Source organism: Bactrocera latifrons, unplaced genomic scaffold, assembly GCF_001853355.1.
Source record: "Bactrocera latifrons isolate USDA-ARS-PBARC rearing strain unplaced genomic scaffold, ASM185335v1 scaffold_333, whole genome shotgun sequence".
NCBI lineage: Eukaryota > Metazoa > Arthropoda > Insecta > Diptera > Tephritidae > Bactrocera > Bactrocera latifrons.
This window is the reverse complement of record NW_017536972.1, coordinates 284,332-296,203: the sequence shown is the minus strand read 5'-3', so window position 1 is coordinate 296,203 and position 11,872 is coordinate 284,332. Positions and strand designations below refer to the sequence as shown.

The window sequence follows — 11,872 nt, the reverse complement described above, 5'->3', positions numbered from 1 at the left end:
GCTTTCTAACGGTACTAACCGCAATATGATCAAACGGCTACTTCATGAGAAATATTGAATTGAAAGTGTGCAGTTTCTTTTCGGTACAGTCCTTATTTTATCCGGTTGACTTTACTCCATATGATTGGTGATGGTATGTGAGTTACTTTGGTGAATCTTAGAGAACATTTTTTTTATTTTATTGTGTCTATCTGTTATTTGATAACAGCTGTTGTTAATCATGACTGCTTGTTTTCAGAAATTATCTATCCTGGTCTGTCAACATCCAACTTATTCTGAGCTTCAGGATCCGGTAACGTGTTTCTTGTATTCACGCTTTGAGAAGATACTGTCCGGAAAGAAGCTTATCGTTGCCGAGACTGAGACGAGTTTTCAAACAAAAGGATATAATATAAAAATCTGATCCTTCCAACATCATTGTTGTAGTCATTACATGATCTAGCAGTGATAAATATCTGGTGCAAGTTGCAGTGCCACCATTCTTTATTCTCTTATGTAGCGTGAACACTTCAGCCCAGAATCCTAGTATTTAATTATACCGAGCATGACGCCAACGCCAACATATCCTAGCTGTCCCATTTAATCAGTCACATTCTAACTAAAGCTCATTTATTATAGTTGAGTTACCGAAAATTGCAAATAAAGCGAAAATCGCGAGAGTAATATAAAATTTTTTGGTGTCACCACGAAAATGCTTCATTTCTTCATACGCACGCATACATACAATGGCAGCGACATGCATGCATTCAAGTATATATGCGTTTTTGTATAAAAACCAATTGTAGTTGAGGTGGGCGTGCAGCTGGCAGAATGCGTGTGTGTGTGTGTATAAAGCGTGACGTGCGCACCGTGACGTATTGTGGCTGGCAGTCGACATGGCATTTCGCCGCGTGTGGTAACACACACACAACCACACCAGCTGTCACACAGCCATGTACCGAAGAATGCTTGTGAGCACACAACTACATGTAAATGCACATAAATTCGCAGGTGCATTGTTAAGTTGACATACATACGGATGAACTAACATGCATATATATACAAACATACAAACACTTGCAAACTGGTATGCTGTCATGAAAATGTTTAAGCGTTTAAACACATGAGATATGTAATATGTATGTGCATATGTAACATACATATGTACGAATTGAGTGATATACATGGCACAGTAAATTTTTACAAATCCAGGAATGCATTCAAACACACAACACACTCACATATCCAAAGAACCCTTAAACAATTAATTGCTTTAAAACAATTGTGAAAACGCGCAGCTTTCAGCGTGTAATTGCAGGAAAGAGCGAAAAGGCCGAAAAGGTGAAGCATGCTACAAACATACTAAATGGCATGGGCTCACATATATACATATATACAGATGCGATAGCTGGAAAGCGCATATGTACAGACACATGTGTGCGTGTGTCTGATATGAAAGAAGGCATGTCGTAATTTGAAAGGACAATAACAGATGATGCAATTTACAATGTTAAATCAAATTGAAGTCAGTCAGCAAATGCCATGTGACTTACAACAACATTATGCAAAAGATTCAACACGGAAATTAAAATCGAAAAAAAAAAAAAAAAACTCGAAACGCAACTACTTGCAAATTAATTTGCGCGTTTTTGCAAGCGTTTCACATAAAAATTTAAAACTAACCATCTGTAAAGCTTGTTATTACAGAAAACGGTGCGCACAGCATTGCTGCTACAGACGTATGCATTTCGCAGGAAATTCTGTTGTCAATGGCTGCGCGTTAATATGTCACTATGGAGATAAAAGAAGGTTCATCACTGACAACCGTGAGCGCTGCAACGCCGCAAAGTGTGTAAAATGAAAATGTCTCAAAGATTTAGTGGTGAAAAAATAAGTTGTGCAGCGAAGTGAGCAATTAAAAATTAATTAATTGTTTTAACGCATACATAGTAAGGAAGTAGATGAGTTCGAGTGCAGCCGGTTATTTTAAATGCTTGCAGTTTGGAGGAGAATTTTTTAAGAGTTATAAAAAAAATATTGCGTGGAATCGAATATTTGTTATTTGACGAAATTTCCGAAAAATCCACTTTATCCGGATTAAGAGAATACATGATTCTCAGAAGCAAAGCATATTAACGTTGTAACACACTGCTAATGAAATATATACATATATAAAGGAAGCAATAAAGAAGAGAGGATGAATCTTAAAATTAAGGCATAAGTGAGCATTAAAGTTAAGAGACAAGAGATATAAACAAAGCAGCTTTAGAAATACGATTTGGGATCTTTACTGTAGGAAGCTTCGATCATTCATAGTTACAATGTCTTGAGATGATTTTATAATTAATGCAAGATTATTTGCTTCATAAAAGCCAAATTCTGGTTTTGCAGCAATGTCTCGATTATATAATACCGTTAATTTATGTTGCCCATTCATATTTATCAGAATTTCTCGTACTTGGGTATTCATATATTTTTCGGGCGTTAAAACTGAATGATAATGAAACACTTCGAAGTAATGTGTTTTAAGAAGAGTTGAGTGAAAGTTATGCTCTAGTCACAAACATTTCTTGCTTTCTTGGATCAAAAGTTGTAGTAAAATAGCCAAATTTACTGACAACATGACAAAAAACATGACTATGACAACAACACGAAAATCCTTAACCCGTCAGACAGGAACTCAGTGCAATCAGAGATTTGTCACTAAAATTGCTATATAGGCGTATGTTATACACATATTTGATAATTTTTTTAATTTAAGCTTTTATTTTCCCTCTGATATTGTTTTTATATTTTCGCCGCAGTAAATAAGTCGTACAGACTAACTCACGTGCACTTACTGAAATACTAAAGTGTAAATTTCAAACTGAAGCGGATTACACAAAAAAAAATCATTATTCATTTTCTTATCAAAAATATGTTTAAAACTGCAAGTACTGATTAAACATGCCGCAATAATTAATAGTGACGGTAAAATTACGCCAAAGAAAATATACGGAATATATTCCAAAATATTTTTGAAACCCGCGAATACTGAAAGCACCCGCCGTAATTAGCCTATAGTGACCTCGTTATAATATGTCGCAATATTTTGCATAGGGTATGAAAGTTAACGGTAGTTTGTATCATTAAAACTAATTTAGAATGGTACATAGTTATATTTTATTAAATTGAAAGTTTTGTATGCATAGTTACAGTGATCTTAGGAACTTATTAGCAATTTGATAATGTCACTTTCATAAAAACATACATAGTCTGACACCCTTTTTTTATTGAAAAAAATTGGATAAGTAGAAAACCTCTTCGTCTTCGGAAAAATATAACTTGCTATCGGATTGTCAAACAAGGTAAAATACCAAATATATGTGTGGAGAAAAGGCTAATATCACCGAGAATACTATTTATGCGCATCATGTCCCTAAGATATGAACGACAATGTGCTATTCGTGGTGCAGTAATAAATATCCCGATTTCTATTATAGAGACAGTCACCATGCTGCCAAGAAGATTTGACAACAGAAACAGTACCAATCACACCTGAAACGTCGGTTTTAAGATCAGCAAAATTGTATGACGGAGAAAGTGCGACCAGGCAGGAACTGTATTATCTGTTGTGTAATCCAAGCCATTTATTGCGGATCCTGTAGATGAGGCAGCAGTAAGAGACCTGCTTAACGCCCGTCAGGAAATTGGACAATGAACCCGTTGAAAACAGATCGATTGAACGGGTTGCAATGGCAATAGGGCAAGGTAATGCCCAAGGGACGTTACAACCGGCGATGATGCTCAGAAGTTGTCATATCCAACAATTTACTGCGGAAAAAAGAGGACATCCACAACTTATAGCAAAATTGGGATCTAAAATACGGCGCTATGATCGACGTTGCGTGCGTGTGGACGTGCTTCTGTGTATTTATAAGTTCTACGAGTCGGAGCGCATCAAAAATGCTATTTATAATGTCAGCTGCAGAGACAAAATGGCCGGAGATGTTGATCATATTAAAGAAACTAGTAGGTAAAGTACAAATTTCGGAAGAAGAAGCCACTGCCCTATCAAGTTCTGAAAAGGCGAGACTGATAAGGACAGATCCAGTTACATGTTTCAGATATTTCAACAATCGATCCGACAAATGCTGAAATTGTTACAAAATGGGCTGTTTGGAGTACGTTTAGTAGTCCGTTACTATTACAGAATTGAATTTCTGCGTAGGGCTTCACCACAATGTCATGTAATGTAAGTGATACATCGCAATTGGAAAGAGATGTAATCATCAACACAACTGACGTTGAAATTTCATTGAACGACACATTACAACTGATGGGGATGATTTGGACTTACAGAAATTTATTCAGTACCAAAAAACAGACACGGTCGTGCTTGCCTAAGAGACCTGCATGGAAAACAAGTGTGCCGATTCAACATGCCATATCCGCCAAGAAGCCGACAGAAATTATTTTCCCCTTGGAGAATGAGGAAGGTATTGAGCAATACAAACTTCAATTTCTAAAACTACCGGAAATACAGGAACTCTGACGGATCTCGCAGAAGAAGAAACAGTACGGTTAAGCTGCTTTGAAAATTTTTATGGATGAGCGGATTACCACAACTCGCTCTTCGCTCATCTGTAAAAAAGCCATAAATTTTTCTTAAAGAGAAAATTTTCGAACAGGCTTCTAAATGTCTGTAATAAAAATATTCTTAACTTGCATAGCGCAATATAAATTATAAATATATATATATGTGACCAGGTCTACGGAAAGGGGGCTCAGGTGTCAAAAAATCTTWGTTGATTCGGATGGAAGATGAGATGCTTTTTCACGTGATAGAATCCAAAAAATCATAAACTAGTTTTCGCACGTTAGCTCCCTTTTCGTAGACCAGGTCACATATAGACAGGTATGAACACTACTGAGACAAGCCATAAATGCTGGAAATTTCTTCATTAAGAGAAAACTGCAGCACAAAGGAAACAAATTTGTAAACGGCATTGGCAATGCAATGGCATTAAAAGATGAATCAGGATTTTTAAGGAAAAGGAAGCAAGCACTTATTCTGAAAAAAGAAAATTCAAAAGCTGAGCTCTAATAATGATGTTGACGATAAATGATCTTGAAAGGATTCTAGAAAACATGCATGTTTCAGCGGAAGAAAGAGCTGATGAGAGAGATGCCTCTCAACTTTTGGGTCCCGAATTCGCAGCTCTAGCTGTTCCAGAGCAAGTAGGAGATGTTAATGTTTTTCACGAGGACAACAATAGTGTGGAAGAGGCTGCTCGGTTAATTAAACTACCACTTCCAATATTAGAAGGAGACTTACTGACAATGGTACAATCACTTAACTACAAGCAGAGGGAACATTTTGCCATGTAATGCATAATGTCAGAAAGAAGAAAATCTTCTACGTATATGTCGGAGGTGGTGCTGGAGTGGGCTTATAACGACTTTATATCAGTTTAAAAGTGTACCAGGAACTAACACCGAAAAAGCCAAGGTGTTGCTCTGCGCACCCACTGACAAAGCGGCATTTGGAATTGAAGGTCTAACACTTCATTCCGGTTTTTCACTCCCCGTCACCACGTTGAACACTATTCAGGCTAATCTCATAGATATTAGGCTTATGATAATTGATGAAATTTTAATGGTTGGAGCAAAGCTTTATTTATTATATAGATAAAGATTTTAGCAGTGCATACTTTGGAGGCATTCCAATTATCGTGTAGCAGATCGATGGATATTTCCTCCGAATGGCAATGATCATTACAGTGCAATTACAGGAACACCGCTTTGGGTTAAATTGCGAGTTTACCAAAGTAATGCGTCAGCATGAAGATCAAGAATTTGCCATCGTTTTAAACAACATTTCAGAGGGAAATATGACACACGCTGACATCCAATTAATCAAAAGCAGGGAAAGAACCCCTAACGGGATACCCAACGAAGCCATCCATCTCTTTCATTAAAATGCTGGAGCAAATAATTTCAATACAACAAAACTGGAGAACACGATGACCGACGAGTTTATTTCGACTGCAAAGGATATAATTAAGTCAAGTTGCTTAACATGACGCTGCAGAGCAAACATATTACCAGCTGTGAGAGGTTTCAAGCCATCAGAAACACAGCGAATGCCTCATACATTGCAAGACATCGATAAAATATATGGTAACAGTCAACATAAGCACGAGTGATGGATTAGTAAATGGTGCTACAGGGGAACTAATGCACTTGGTGCGACTATGGATGAAATTCACAGAACCAAGAGTTGGAAGCTTTGCACGTTCCAAGCAGCCGCATAGTCGCAATGCAGATTGGACACCAATCATGAGCGTGGTCCGATCATTCCAATACAAGCGAAATGAACAAAAAACTATAGAATGTAAACAGTACCCTGTCATTCCGGCTGAAGCCATCACGATACATAAAAGTTAAGGTGGAGCGTATGCTCAAGTTTCGGTTCATCTAGAGGGTAGAATTATAAGGTCAGCTTTATATGTAGGATGTAGCAAAGTCACAAATGCCAATGGATTATATATAATCGAGGAATTTTCTCTTCCGAAACCATTTGGACAGCAGGATCCCATTAAAAGTCAAGTTAATAGATTTAGGACAGAAGGTGCGTTGACAACGCCTGGATATTTATTATCAAAATATAAGGAGTCTAAACAAGCATATTGCGGATATCAGATCAGACAAAATGAGAACAACTGCTGTTTCTTGATTTATGCCGGAGAATGAAAAATCGATTGGAAATTAAAGTTTTGATCTATTCGTCTATTTTCACATTGTATATTGGAGTTTTCATAAGATTTACCCTCAGTGAATTTGGCTATTTAAGCTTGAGCGGTCTTGGAGATATGTACATTACAATCATTAGAGAGCGGGGCCACGCCCTCTTCAAAAAAAAAAAAAAAATATTCGATCCATAGCCGTTTTTAAATTAACATAGTGCGGAGTTATGGCACTTTATTGGTTACTATTTAATGGCGTTCTTTGCACGTGAAAATGTTCCGATTATGCCTTTCTATGAATATGTTCTTACTTTTTTTCCATAAAATATATATACAAAGTTTCATTAAGATATCTTAATTTTTACTCAAGCTTTAGCTTACATGGAGGGACGAACAGACAGACAGTCACACGGATTTGTACTCTTCTCATCATCCTGATAGTTTACATAAGCGAGGTGTGTTCAAAAAGTATCGCGAATTTTTTCAAAAATTATTTATTTATTCATGAATATCTATTTTTGCCAACGGTTTTTCCAATCTTCGAAGCACTTCAAAAAATAATTAATTTTTTTGTATCTTCTTCAGCTCCTCCTTCGATGCCGTCTTTATCTCGTCAAGAGAAGCGTAACGTCATCCTTTCATGGGCCTCATCAGTTTAGGGAACAAGAAAAAGTCACAGGGGGATCTGGTGGCTGCGGCATCATTAGTGTGGTGTTTTGACCAAAAAGTCGCGCACAAGCAACGATGTGTGAGCAGGGGCGTTATCGTGGTGCAAAAGCCAATTTTTGTCACACCTTCTCGGCCTTCTGAGAACATTTTTTACCACCAATAAACGTTGCTTGGGTCCAAGAAAGCTTCTCCGTATGCCACAGTTAACAATCGGAATGCATCCGCGCACTTAATTTCGTTTTTAACACAAAATTTGATACAGGTTCTTTGATCCATTTTTTTCAATAGATAAAAATCGAATACGATAAAAACAAGTGCAAGCAAAGCAGCTGTCAACAATTAAATGAACATTCAAAATGGCCGAGCTTGTCGGTATAAGTGAGAGACATGAGCATCAACATAACGCCACAAAAAATTCGAAATTCGAATATACGTAACCCGCGAAAATTCAAAATTCTCGATCCTTTTTGAACACACCTTGTATATATGTACATATTTAACAATATGTCTAACTCCATTAGACGAGGGATATATACAACGTTAGGAGAGCAACACTATTAAACTCTGTGGCAACATGTTGCAAGATATACTTCATACGTGTATAGTGTATATAGGTATACCAAATGTTCCCCAACAATGATCCCTAGATTGTTGTGTTATTGTTATGCATTTCCAATTCATTACACTTTGAATACAATATCCGCTCCGAATATAGGAAATATCTTGTAATAAGTAATTCTAATAAGTTGGGGTGCGTTAGAAAAACGAAAATCATTATATATAGTACACGGGAGTTTGGGTAGTATCGATCCAATACGATATACAATTAACATGCCACGTACTAAAAAACTAATTATAAATAGAAAAGTCAGCCGGATATTGAAAAAGTCTGATATTTGTTAAATGAGAGGTAAGTAAGTTCTCGCTCAAATTTAAGGCACAAAGAGTTATTAGTAAAACACACTCTCTTACTTTCATTGGGCTAACTCACATATTGGCCGACATATGCGTCACAAAGTCAGATGGAAGTTTGATTATCTTTATATTAGGTATATGGGGTATATTATCGAGATTCAACCCTTAAAGTTGCGTACACTTAAGGCATTATTCGTGCAAAGTGTAACCCCATTATATTATTATTGAGTTTCTCTTCATTTGTGTACCGGAAAGTAAAGGAATCAAGTGGAATTTAAAATTGTGCTATATGGGAAGTAGGAATGGTGATTTCGCTCACTTCCACATAGTGAAATAGAAATATGAAAGTAACGCCATGAAGTCGGTTAGTCGGATTCCGAGATACTGGAAAAAAATCGGAACCCACATACCAAGTTTCATCGAGATATCTCAATTTTTACTCACGCACAACTTGCACGGTCGGAGCGCCGGACGGACGGGCGGCTTTTAACTTTTCTCGGCATCCTGATCATTTGTGTATATTAACTTATATCTATCTCGATTAGTTTTAGGTGATACGGTTGTACGGTTGTACGGTTGTATGGTTGTTAGGTAAGCAAAACTACAATACTCTGCAGCAACTGGTTGCAAGAGTATAAAAATTATTCGATTTGGGCATATTCGATTTTTAAATGAAGTGTGAATGTGACAGGGAATGAGAAATACAGAACGTAGTTGAATCTTAATATGAAAAACGTGTCTAGAGTGTCATCAACTTAGGTTAACTGACTCCAAGACTTTCATAACACAACACACTTTACTGAGTATTAACCAATTAATTCGAGTTTGTAGGACTCTAACGCTATAAAAATATAATTTTTCTTAAATTCTACTCTTGTTTATTCCCTAATTTCGATACCCCTTTTGACAGATTTAAAAAATTAGATATATTTTTATTGGCAGAACTGAAGTGCGCGAAATCGTACCACAAATTACACCACTTTAAATGTGCTTCATATAACGATTTTCATTGCAAAATGAAATTGAGAACTTCATTACTTTCATTTATATTTTGCTCAAATGTCCCATATACATATTGAATTTAACTTTGATTGAGTTTATATCACATTTATTTTTTTTAAGTTCATAAGATTGATCTTAATATTAATATTTAAAAAATTTTAAATGTAATAATGAAACTAAGTGAGTCTTCGACATTATAAGTCATAACATCACATTTGATTGTAATAAATTCGGTTTCTACCAATAATGCTTGCTGAATTGTTTCAAACTAGTTTTCTATATAAAATTATGGAAACTCCTGAAATTACTTCTCCGGCTTCTATCTGCGGTTATATAAATTACTGCACTAGATATAGAGTACGTTATCATGAATCAACTCGTTAGCCAAGATTTTCCTCTTGATGTGTTAGGCAGAAGAGAGAAGAACCATTTTAAGCATCTAAACTTAAACATAATATATGTCCATAAAATATATTTGTACATAATATGCAGAAAACTTGCCTTCTTGTTCAACTAATTGGGCCATTCATCTCAACTTGTCCCGTAACGTACAATCTGAGGTTAACTTCAAGCATATCGGTGTTCGGTTTTCTACCCACTTTATGTGGCACGGCATAGCGTAGTTTATCCCAAAATCTGGCATCTTGCCAATCCAAGTATGTGTATATCCAAATATACCTTCAATTCCTTATCCAATAACTCACTTTTGATAATTTCACCGTATTTAATCATAATTATGCGCGCACGACCTTCGTTCAACGAGCAGTGATGCACTGTGCGAAACACCATGCGTACCCATTCAGATTCGATGAAGTGCTGCGAGAGCACAATGATCGTGCGTCGCGACTCTTCGACCGATTCGATGATTTGTTCAGGTATATAAGCGCCAATTTTGTGATAGCTGCAGTCATAAACTGATAACGTTTAACGGAGTCCTCAATTTGGCACGATCCACTCAGGCTTGCTGTTAGGAGAGTAACATTCGATTTGTTATCACAGTGTAACTGCTCGACATCGGGTATTCGATGCTGATGTGCACGCACGGTGTAGAGGAGCTGATGTGCAGCACAGTCGCAAAACCAAGGGTTCCCACTGATACAGAGACTGTAGTTTTAAGTCATTATTACACAGATCCAAAAGCGTCAAATCGGTTGGCAGTTCGAAGAGACTTATGTTGGTGATTTGATTGTTCACGACATAGAGCTTTGAAACGTTGACGTAGCCGAAGGTGGTGCTTAGCGGCAGATTAGTGAAACGATTATTGCTAATATCGAATAACGAAGTCGTGACCAATACTTGCTCGGGACGTGGCAGCTCTTCGATAACGTCGAGTTGTGCGCCTGTGCAATTGATAAACAGCAATTCAGATTTTGTGGAACAAACGCAGTTTCTGGGACATTGCACCGGTTGCCAAGCACACAGCTTATTTCGTCGAAGCTGTGTGAAATTCCTTAGTAGTTTGGTTGATATCTGACTACACTGCAGATCGATAAAAACCTGCTATAGTTATTATTGTAAATCCATGCTAAATGACAATCGCACTCGATCGTTGCCAGTCATTATAATTTCGCCTTCACACTCATTAGTTATACTGATTAAATTTGATAAAGCATATACGTGTTCAATCAAACTACGTTCTAAGTTAATTTTGAAAGGGCATGTAATGCCCACTTCAAAAATCCAATCCATATTAAACCCGCTCAGAAGATTGCGGCTTAAATTTGCAAAGTGCTGATATAATACGGACCGTCCGCTAAATCCAAGGCCATAGACTTACTGCATAAATGTGTAGCCAATGTAACTTGGGCATTGGCGTTACTTGCCTTGCCCCAAATCTTTCGCAGTTTATTATCGCTCATGTGTAGCCTATGTAGAAAATTCAACGGTTTGAAAATTTTTATAATAATTTTTGTGTCGTACAACTTATTGCCTTTGAGTTTCAATTGCCATAATAAAGGGGTTTGCTCGAAAACTTCAGGCCTTAAATATGTCAACGAATTGTAGCTAAGATCTAGTATTATCAGTTTACCCAGTTTAGCAAATTGATTTGGTAATAACCCCACGATTCCATTATGGCTCAAGTTCAGAAAATTCAAATGCGTAAGTGTTGCAAAGATATTTTCGTCAAAAATTTTCATATTATTCCCATCTAAGTCAAGTTGCCTGAGCGCAGAAAGATTTTGAAAATGCTCTTGCGTCGAGTTTTTCAGCGTCATGTTCTGATATAGACTTTTTACGATAAGTGCTTGCATTTGGTCCAGCGTAGAAAATGCATCATTTGGGAAATCATAATTGTCTGCTGATGATTTTATTATTAATTCAAAGTTTTTTATTCGGTAAAAGTCAAAAGCTGGTTTTGTAGCAATGTCCCTGTTATATATTACAGTTAGCTTATTCTGTACATCCATATGATATATCAGATTTGCCCATATTTGGCCATTAATATGCTTTTTAGGTGTAAAATCTGTACAATCAACAACAAAGATGACCCGTGTTTTAAGCAGAATTGACTAAAATTTATGCTCGAGTAGAAAATCAATATTTTTCGTTTCCTCCACACAATATATTCGCAGTTCTTG

At 36.7% G+C, this 11,872-nt stretch overlaps 1 pseudogene; it reads right to left on the bottom strand.

The window, feature by feature from the left end:
• Window positions 1–9,802: 9,802 nt before the first annotated feature.
• On the bottom strand, window positions 9,803–11,075 carry LOC108971270 (annotated as a pseudogene).
• Window positions 11,076–11,872: the final 797 nt, after the last annotated feature.